The 10,322-nt window shown below is 40.6% G+C and overlaps 1 pseudogene; it reads right to left on the bottom strand.

The window, feature by feature from the left end:
• Positions 1-5,446: 5,446 nt before the first annotated feature.
• On the bottom strand, positions 5,447-6,774 carry LOC102894934 (annotated as a pseudogene).
• Between the last annotated feature and the right edge of the window lie 3,548 nt (positions 6,775-10,322).

Here is a 10,322-nt window from a genome sequence, read left to right as displayed (position 1 = left end):
CTCAAAAGCTCACGTTTAGAAGGAGAGAGATAGATTTGTAAATAAATCTCTGTGATTAAGCCAGTCTCAGCGATTGCCATATCCACTGTTCCTAACAGAACTCTGGCCAAGGCCCTTAATGAAAGAGAAGCCTTGGGTGGCCATGTTCTGCACAGAGTGACCAACCCACTTCTCTTTTCCACCTGCTTTCCCTGCCATGGCTAGGAAAAAAGTCTTGGCCTGAAAAGTTCCTCCCAGAGAGGGATGGGGTAGCAATCAAATTGCCTCTAAGAGTTTCAACCTGAGATAGAGGGTGAGTTGGTAGTCAGTAGTTGAAGCTGGAAGGATTCATAGGCAGAGCTCATTATAAGCCTTCAGTGAACAAAAGTTATGAAAAGTTAGAAGATCTGCAGTATATATGCAGAGAAGATGTGGAGGGAGTTTGTGGTAGCAGCAGATGAGGGAGGAGAAATGGAGAGACTTGTGGTTACCTCCATGGTGAAGGATCAATGAACTGCAGCTGAAGAAGAGCCAATGTTATGCCCCAGTTCTTAGGGCTGTCTTGATTCCTGAATGTTTATTTAATATGACAACTCTTATCATACGGCATTAAGGTAGAAAAAAGTAGGATTCAAAATTTCATAGAAAAATATTTCACAGAGACTTCTGGTTTGGTCATGACAGTATAATGAATTTACCTTCCCACAATTAATAACCACAAAACTGGATAAAATAAATGAAGCAACTGTTTTCAGACATTGGACAGTAGATAGCACATAACTGTGGTACTTGAGAGAGAGGGAAGAAAGAAGGTGTTAATCACAGGGCAATTTAACATTTACTTAACGAGCAATGAAAATATTAAACATCTATTCAGGAATAGTTTGCATGAATTCTCTTAATATTCACTTTATTTCTAGTATCATCTACATATAATCTAGAAGCTCTCATATGTAGTCTAACACTAATGTATTATTATGATAGCACATCAGTGTATTGTATTACAAACTCCCACAAACTACGATAGGAGAGAAGTAGTTAACATTGGGCCTACTGCAATAATAAGAGTGTTACTTTTATAAAAATTAGACTATGGTCTTCAGAATGAAATTTTACAACTAATTTAACTTTCTAGAAATCTTGCCTATAGTCCTACAAAATATTTACAGATGACCACAGTATATGTTTAAATCTGCATAGGTCAATTATAGACCTGAAATTAGATACCTGAAATAATGTACAGACACGCTGCACGTTAACACTGAAAGAACTATTGTAAAGAGGAAGGGGAGAGTGATTGGCACTAAAACTTGTTGCACTTTTATAATGAAGGAATTTTTTTCTTAATGCAGATGTAAATATTTTTATTTAAAATAAAATACTGGAACATGTAAGTGGACGATAGATCATTTTGGCTATTATGGATAATACAACAGACATACCCTACTAATTATATAAAACAAATCACTACTCCCAAAGTGTCTTACTATTACTAATAAAAAATGTGTTAACTCCACTGTGCTGTTAGACACCAGCTGACAAAACATGGAAACAATCTAAGTGTCCATTAATAAGTGAATGGACAAAGAAATTGTGGTATATACAATGAAATATTATTCAGACATTAAAAAACAAAACAAGGAAAACCTACCATTTGCAACATGGATGGACTTTGAAGGCATTATGCTAAGTGAAATAAGTTAGAGGAAGACAAACATTTTATAATCTCACATGTGGAAACAAAACAAAACAAAAACCCCACCAACCTCATAGAAAAAGAGATCAGATTTGTGGTTACCAGAGGCAGGGTGTAGGAAAGACGGAATTGGAGAAAGGTGGTCGAAGATAAATAAGCACTGGGGATATAATATACAACATGATGACAGAGTTAACACTGCTGTGTGATATGTAGCAAAGATGTTCAGAGAGTAGATCCTAAGAGTTCCCATCACAAGGAGAATTTTTTTTCTTTTCTTTTTATTGTGTCTATATGAGATGATGGATGTTAACTAAACCTATTGTGGCAATCATTTCACACTATATGTAAATCAAACCATCATGCTGCACAACTTAAACGTATACAGTGATGTATGTCAATTATTCTCAATAAAATTGTGTGTGTGTGTGTGTGTGTGTGTGTGTGTGTGTGTGTGTGAAAGATACAGGCTGAGATTCTGTAGCAAAGAGACACTTATATAACAGGTTGGAGTGTTACAGTCTACTGATGGGGTAGATTTCTTCTCCATAAAGTTGTTAGGGTCCCAAGGTCCTTTAGTCTTTTTGCTCTGCCATCCCATAGGGTATTGTTTTCATTTACATGTCCAAATTGGGTTTGAGTTCCAGCCTGTGGGAAAGAAGAAAAAGAGGCACTGGAGAGCAAGCAGTTTCCTTTTATGTAAATGATGTACAAGTTACGAATTTCATGATTCAATGGTAAGAACTCAGTTTTATGTCCACACTTGGTAGCAGAAGAAGCTGGGAAATGCAGACAGCTTGGGCAGCCATGTACTCAGTTAAAACTCAATTATTACAGAAGAAAGAATGGTTTGGGGGACAACTAGTTGTCCGTATACTGATATATAGATATACACTGGGGGGTGGAGGTTTAGTTTTTTGGAAGGAATTTTGGCAATATGCATCAAGAACCAGGACAACATACCTGCGCTTTGGCTTAAGAAGAATTTATCTTAAGAAAATAAAATATGTGCATGAAGATTTAGTTGTAAGGATGCTCATTGCAGAATAGCGTCATTAACAGAAAAACTGAAAACCATCTGAATATCTCATTGCTTATTGCAGAGGAGCACCTTATATATGTCCCTGGGTATGAAGTCATTATATTACCACAGCTACTGGGCCAAGAACCATAATGTTTATAGATCACCATTCCATGCTTTATCTGTAGCGATCAGATTATTATGTGCCTAGAATTTTTATAAATATGATTTCATTTAATCAACCCTGCAAGGCAGGTGTTGATATATAAACAAATGGAGGTTCAGATAGCTTAAGGAACTTGTTTAAGCAAATATTTGATATTAAGCAAATAAACGATGTGGTTAGATTCAAATTCAGTTCTATCCAGTTCTTCCCAATCTGCTTCATGCATTTTTCTCATTTGACTTGCCCAGCAGGACTGCTGAGTAGAGTACATTGCTAAGGAAAGTGCAGTGTGCACACTATGGGATGACTCTGGCGGAATAACTGTCTCATAAGACGGGTTTGCGGGGACACAATACCTAGCCCTCAGGATTCATCAGGATGTTTGTTTACAAATAGGAGACACCATCTTAAACTATTTTAAGTAGAAAATGGAAATTATAAGAAAGTAGGGGTATCTCACTGAGCCATGGGCAGGAATGTAAGCAACCAGGCATCAGAAGGACTAGAATTGGAATGGGAAGGTCAGCGGAACTCAGAAACATCACTATTTCTCACTTCATTGTTTTCTTCAGCATCTGGCTTTCTCAGTTATTCAATCCATATGACAATTAGCAGATGGCAGTCACAGTTCCCAAATTTACTTTTACAGATCCAGCCACGTGGAAAGACTCATTCTCTCTCGTTCCCCATCTCCACTCTCAATTCTCTGGGAAGGGAATCTGCTCAGTTTGAGTCGGTGGCCTGTCCCCAGTCCAACCACTATGGCCAGAGGCTAGGTATGTTGTACACAATTCTGCCATAGGTGAGAGGCCAGCTAAAGGATTCATTGTGAGCCATCAAGATGTTCTAGGATATGCCCAACACACAAAGGTAGTGCTATATAGATCTTGTGGCTTCTGGCAGGAATGATCCTCCTCCCTTGGCAAAGGCAAATGAGCTGAGGGGCTGCCAGGGATGTGAGTGTCTATAGTTACACAGACATACCTTTTTGACATATCTCTGGATCTTGGTTGAACGTCAGACTAAGAGAGTTGAAAGAGGTATTAGTGTACTTTTTTTTGTCTGTGACTAAATTCTTTAGGAAAATAAACAGTGATCTTTCTCTACAAGTGACAATGATCAAGTGTTCAAGAGAATTTATTTCACCACCTTAACATCTTGCCCAACTGATTTGGTGGTAACCAGTTTAAATGCTTATAAATAGGCTGATTGAAATAATCTATTCACTGGAAAATATAGAAATGTATTCTAGTATTTTTAGTATCACTTATGGAGAAGTAGTAAGGGTTTGTTTGCTGTTTTCCCCAGAAACATCTGACATTCTTACAAAGCACATTAGTCAGAAATAGCATTGGAGGAAGGAGGACAGAAGAGACTCAAGGAGGGAAAGGCTGGGATAGTACATCTAGCACATGAAAAAAAAAATCCTTTTTTATAAAATCCAAAAACTACTTTATTTGGAGAACATACATAAACGATCCATTTTGAGAATTATACCATGAATAAGTAGGTTGTGTAGCCTAAACAGGTATGGACATAAGGGGTAAAATCTTGAGTGGCTATGACCCAGAAAGATACTTAGGAGTATTACACAGGAAAGTATGTGGCAGCCATTTTCTGTTAAATAAAGACAAAGGATTTTCAACTCAGACTCCAATTTGAAGGTTATTTTTTTTTTTTTTACATTAAAAAAACCACGTGTAAAAAACCTTCCCCTCCTCATGCTATGGGAAGAACATTTGGGGAGGGGGGGTGGGGAGGGAGAGAGAGAGAGAGAGAGAGAGAGAGAGAGAGAGAGAGAGAGAGAGAGAGAGAGAGAGAGAGAAAGACGAGACACAGAAGAGAGAGAGAGAGAGAGAGAGAGAGAGAATGGCCATACTCCAAGAAATGGCAGAAGGCATTTTGCAGAGAGAATTGAATCCTACTTAGCAATACCATTGACAAGGACTTGGTACATAAAATAAAATTTAGGTTTCAATGTGTCCTTTCTTTCAGGAAGCCTTTTCTCATTTCCTTAGACTAGGTTAAAGGTTCCTTCTCTGAACTGCCTTAGTGCTGCTGATAGCATGAGACACTTATACTGGTACATTATAATTTATCTGAAATTCAAATTTTATCTGACAACTCTACCTGTATTGCATCTTTCTTTTTTTCAAGCACATACCATACCCAGTGTGACTGCTTATTTAAGAGAGTAGGCTCTGTAAGGGCAGGGACTATTTTTATTTGATTATTTTGCATCTCTGGGGCCAGGCATGCTGCTGATCATATGAACAGGCATTTGGTAAAGATATGTTGAATAAAAGAAAAATGTATTGCAAATGAACACAAAGTTGACAGTGAGCTTTTTTCTTTCTTTCTTTTTTTTCCCCCAGGTTGGCAGAGTCAGCTGAGACTTTATTTTGGAAAAAACACTTGACTTGACTTTTAGTTGGGGGCATGGGTAAGAGGCGTAGTAGACTCCCCACCCAAGGCTGGGCTGAGGACTAGGGCTCAGTCTCAGGCGGGTCTCCTGTGCCGGACACTCCCCTGCACAGCTCCTTTCCCACAGGCTCGGAGGCAAGAAGGGACCACAGGTAGCCGTTTACTTGGGCAGGATGTTAGATGACTCAGATACCAGCTTCCCATTATGAGTCTCAATCTTCTTCACAACCATGGTCTTGGTGGAGCTGGTGCTGGTGGAGCTGAATGCTCCCCAACCAGAGCCAAAATTGGACTGGAAGCTCAGACTGTAGTTGAGGCCAGGGCTTGTGAGGTTCCCATAGGCGAGGCTCAGCCCACCTGGTAGCCACTGGTGGTCTTGGTATGGATACTCATGTTTTGCATCCCAGTCTCCGGCCAGCTTTCCTTGCCCTCTGGCAGTTTGCAGTAGGTGACAATCTCCACATGCAGGGCCAGCTTGGCATTCATCAGCTCCTGGTATTCGTGCAGCTGCCAGGCCATGTCCTGCTTGGCATTTCTCAGAGCAGCCTCCAGCTCAGCCACCTTGGCCTGAGCATCTTTAAGGGCCAGCTCCCACGCTGCTTGGGACCAGCGATGGCAGCCTCCAGGAAAGCCCTCTGGCCTTTGAGGGCCTTGATCTCAGTCTGGAGTCGGCTGATGTTCTAGTTCATCTCAGAAATCTGTCTTCATGCGACACAGGTCATCCCCATGCTTCCCTGCCAATGTCTGCAGCTCCTCATACTTGATCTGGTACATGGTCTCAGCCTCAGCCCGGCTGCAGTTAACAATCTCCTCGTACTGGGCCTTGACCTTGGCGATGCCGCCGTCCAGATCCAGGGAGCAGTTGTTATCCATGGACAGCACCACAGAAGTGTTGGAGATCTGGGCCTGTAGCTCATGGATCTCCTCTTCATACAGCTGCTTGCAGAAGTTGATCTCATCTGTTAGCCCTTCCAGGCGGGACTCCAGCTCCACCTTGTCCATGTAAACTTCATCCACATCCTTCTTGATGAGGACAAATTCATCCTCCATCTCTGTGCACTTGTTGATCTCATCCTCATACTTATTCTTCAAGTCCTCCACCAGCCCCTGCATGTTGCCATACTCCGCCTCCAGCCTCAGTTTCTCCTAGGCCAGTGTGTCCAGCTGCCCTGGAAGGTTGTTGTTGTAGCTCTCAAACATGTTGTTCATGTTGCTGCGAGTCGTCTTCTGCTGCTGCAGAAGGTTCTACTTGGTCTCCAGAATCTTGTTCTGCTGCTCCAGGCTCTGTACCTTGTCGATGAAGGAAGCAAACTTCTTGTTGAGGGTCTCGATCTGCTCCCTCTCTTGGGTTCCTATGGCCTGGATGTTGGGGTCCACAAACAGCTTCAGAGGGCTCAACAAGCTCTGGTTCACTTGGACAGCTGTAATCCTCCCCATACCCCCAGCCTTACTGTAACCCCTGGCCAGATTCATGTTGATATCTAGGCCAGCCCGGTAGCCACCCACTGGGAAAAGGCCAAGGAACAATAGGGCACCAGGAGCACTCTATCACGAGAGGCTGCTGAAGGCCCAGGGACCACAGGTGGACACCTTGTCTTCTGGGTCACCCTCATGGACATGGTGGAAGCTGGAGTGGAGGCGAGGAGCCGAAACTGACAGAGGCTGGAGAAGGAGCTGAAAAGCTGCTGAGACTGAGCATTTTTATAGATATTTATAAAGACTCAGATTCAGTAAGGTATACATCTTAAGATGAAACATCTTGAGATAAAAACAGAGTAGATTACACAGAAGGGGATTAAATGAATCTAGATTTAATTAATGCAAGAAAAGAAGACATCATATTAGACTAGAGATAAGTCCCTGGCTTTCCTCGTTTCTCATTGAGGAGAAATATAATCCCCTCACTGAATATGGTGTCAGTATATTCTGGAATTTTGCTGAAATTAACTGTCCAGTGAGTTCTCACTCCAAAATGGGGACTCAGCTTTTTTAGGCTATTTCCAGTCATTATTGTTCTAAAAAGCCCTCCTGGTACTATGATATGTGAACAAAGGTGGCTGAGTCAGACACACCTAAACAACTCTTGTGGACAGGATTCCACAACCCCCAGTCAGAAGACCAGGGGAGCAGCCAACATTAAACCTCTTTATTTCAGTGTGGTATGCTACACATTTCACTTGCAAGAAGAGAGTGCCAGGCTGCTTCTCGGCTTTTTGGGTGGACATTGGAGCCAAATGAATTGCTTCTGATATCTAAAAGATTTTTTAAGTATATTTACACATCATGTAATTCCGGGCACTCAAACTTTGTTTATGCTCTTTACTCTCCCTAAGTAGAACTTTCATCTGTGGTTAAATTCAACTCTCTGACTACTGCATGCCTGCATCCCATAGCTGGACGTGTACCATGCTCACTGGACCCACTTTAAATACATGCCCCTTGTGCTGCACACTGTCATACTACATTTCTTTAATCCATTCACTCTCGCACTGCTTCGTGCCTTCCTCTCTCCTCCAAGCTCGACACCTCCTCCCCACTCTCATTCTCAGTGGATGATCCTACTTCCTATTTCACTGTAAAAGGAGAAGCCATGAGAAGAAAACTGGCACAAAAAAGAGAACCCAAAATGTACTTTTGGGGCCTAATTCCTAAACCTCTTCACTAATTTTCCCTCCACCCCAACTCTTATCAGACTCCTGGCCATTTGGCCCTAATCTGTTAGGACAAAGTTATTCTGATATAGGCATGGAGAAGAAAAGTAATGGAGAACTGATAATGGAAATAATGATATATTTGGAGTTTATATCACATAGCTGGTGTGGTCCCCATGCTTCTAACAGATTTTTCTAAGAGTGTTTCTAGTCAAAAAGGTAGATAGTGTTTTCACGTAGAAGTATGGCAGAATTATTACTCTCATCCGCTTCAATCCTGAACAGCCTCTGAGCTCTGCTAAAGAAGTCCCAGGAGGCAAACCCAAATGCCATCTTAGGACTAACAGCCAGGCTCCTGTCTACTATAAGACATTCAATGTTCATTTAGGCAGTGGCTTTCAGACTTTTTGATGTTGTTGTTTATTTTCCACAATAATATACTATAATATACTTTACATCAAGACAAAGTATACACACATGAAGTCACATACATGATTGAACAAAAGTTTCACTAGACAGTACTTATCTTATGTGCAATGCATTCTAATCTATTTTGCAAATGCTGGTTGTGACATAATAAATATATTCCTTTATTCGCTAATGAGCCAAAGCCCATGGTTTGGAAAAATAGATGTTAATAGACAAAATCTTTAGGATTCTATGAACAAAAAGATGAACATTAATCTAGAATTCACTCAACTGTAACTTCTACCTCCACCAGCCCCCTTCGCCAAAGGAGTGGCCACATGATTAACTGCTTAGCTAAGAATAAATGACTCATATTTGTCTTTGTGATAAAAAGCAAAGCTGATGTCAGAACAAGTAAGGTAAAATCGATTAGGGAAAGGGAATAGCTCTTCCCTATTTCTATTTTTTGTTCTCTACCAGCACAAATACCACTATTCAAGTAACCTCTACATTAGAAAGGGCCAGAAATAAAGCCATGGATTGGGGTAAAGGACGAGATATATTAGATGGCTCCTAAATTAATTTCTAATCCTAAAACTTTATTCCTTCAACAAGTAATTACTAATTGCTTAGTATACATGCCAGGCACTATACCAGGAGATAGGGCTCCAACAGTGAACAAGACAAACAATGCTGAAACTGTTAAGAAACTAACATTCAAGCTGAGGAGACAGATAACAAATAAATAAACAGAATATAACTAAGTTATAAAGGATATAATAAAGTTTGATGATAGAGAATAATAGGAGTGGCTCTCCATTCTTATCTATTATTATAAATTATAGTACTACTACTATTACTGTAGAAGTGGTAGTGATATAATAATTATCATTATTACAATAGGGTGGTTAGGAAAGGCCCATCTGGGAAGGTGACATTTAATCTGAAACCTGAAGAATGAGAAGGAGCCAGCTATGGACTGAGCCAAGAGAACAGCCTTTAAGCAGTGGAACAGCAAGTACAAAGGTCCTAATTCAGGAAATAGCTTGTTAGGTCCTAGCAACTGACAGAGGGCTGGCATAACTCTAGCAGAGTCAGCAGGTGAGAGTGCATGAGATGAGTTTGTAGAGGTAGGCAGGGCCTTGGAGGCCAGAATATGAAGTTTGGATTCCATTTTATGTCAATGGGCAGCCATCAAAAACACTTAAACAAGGAAGTGACATGATATTATTTTAAAAGAATACTGGATATTGTGTGGAGAATGTGTCAGAGGTGGGGAAGAGTAAAAGTAGGGAAATTGTTTTAGGTGTCCAGGCAAGAGATGATAGGGGATTGGATTATGATGGTGGCAAACTCTAAAATCCTGTTTTGCTTGCAATTAATAGACAATAAGAAAATAGTTTAGAATATTTGACTTGAAAGTGTTGCCCATTTTGCCTCCAAAGCACATATTTTCCCATCTTTGCTAAATAATTTAAATCCAAGGGCCCCAAACATGTGTGCGTGTGTGTGTGCGTGAGTGTACGTGCATGTGAGCACGCATGCCTGGTGATAGTGGTGGTGGTAGCTGTTCTTCATATTCTAGAGCTTTGTAATTATGAATACATAGGAATTGATTGGAGGGTGGAAAGACTGGAGTAAATTGAGATTTAGTGGAAGAAAGAGTCTGATGCCATATTGCTGTGCAGAATAAGGCAGGGGCACATACTATAACTCCTTGGGAATTCCAGAAAAAGTACTAGAGATGTTATATAAACCCACCTTGGTCAAATAGATGGAAAGAAAGATGTATAATCTACAAGTTTGCTTTGGAAAGTCTAAGATATGAGAGTAAGAGGATATTATTTGCATGAGGGTCTCAAAGCCTCTTGGAAAAAAATGATATAAAAATTTGAGACTGATGGTTAATTCCCTAGAATGCCATGGTTACATTTCCTAAACAACATAAGAAGAAAGAGACTTTTCTATTTGAGGGAA

The sequence above is a fragment of the Pteropus alecto genome, unplaced genomic scaffold, assembly GCF_000325575.1.
Source record: "Pteropus alecto unplaced genomic scaffold, ASM32557v1 scaffold25, whole genome shotgun sequence".
Taxonomy (NCBI): domain Eukaryota; kingdom Metazoa; phylum Chordata; class Mammalia; order Chiroptera; family Pteropodidae; genus Pteropus; species Pteropus alecto.
The sequence above is the reverse complement of the archived record's forward strand: the minus strand, read 5'-3'. Positions and strand labels throughout refer to the sequence as shown.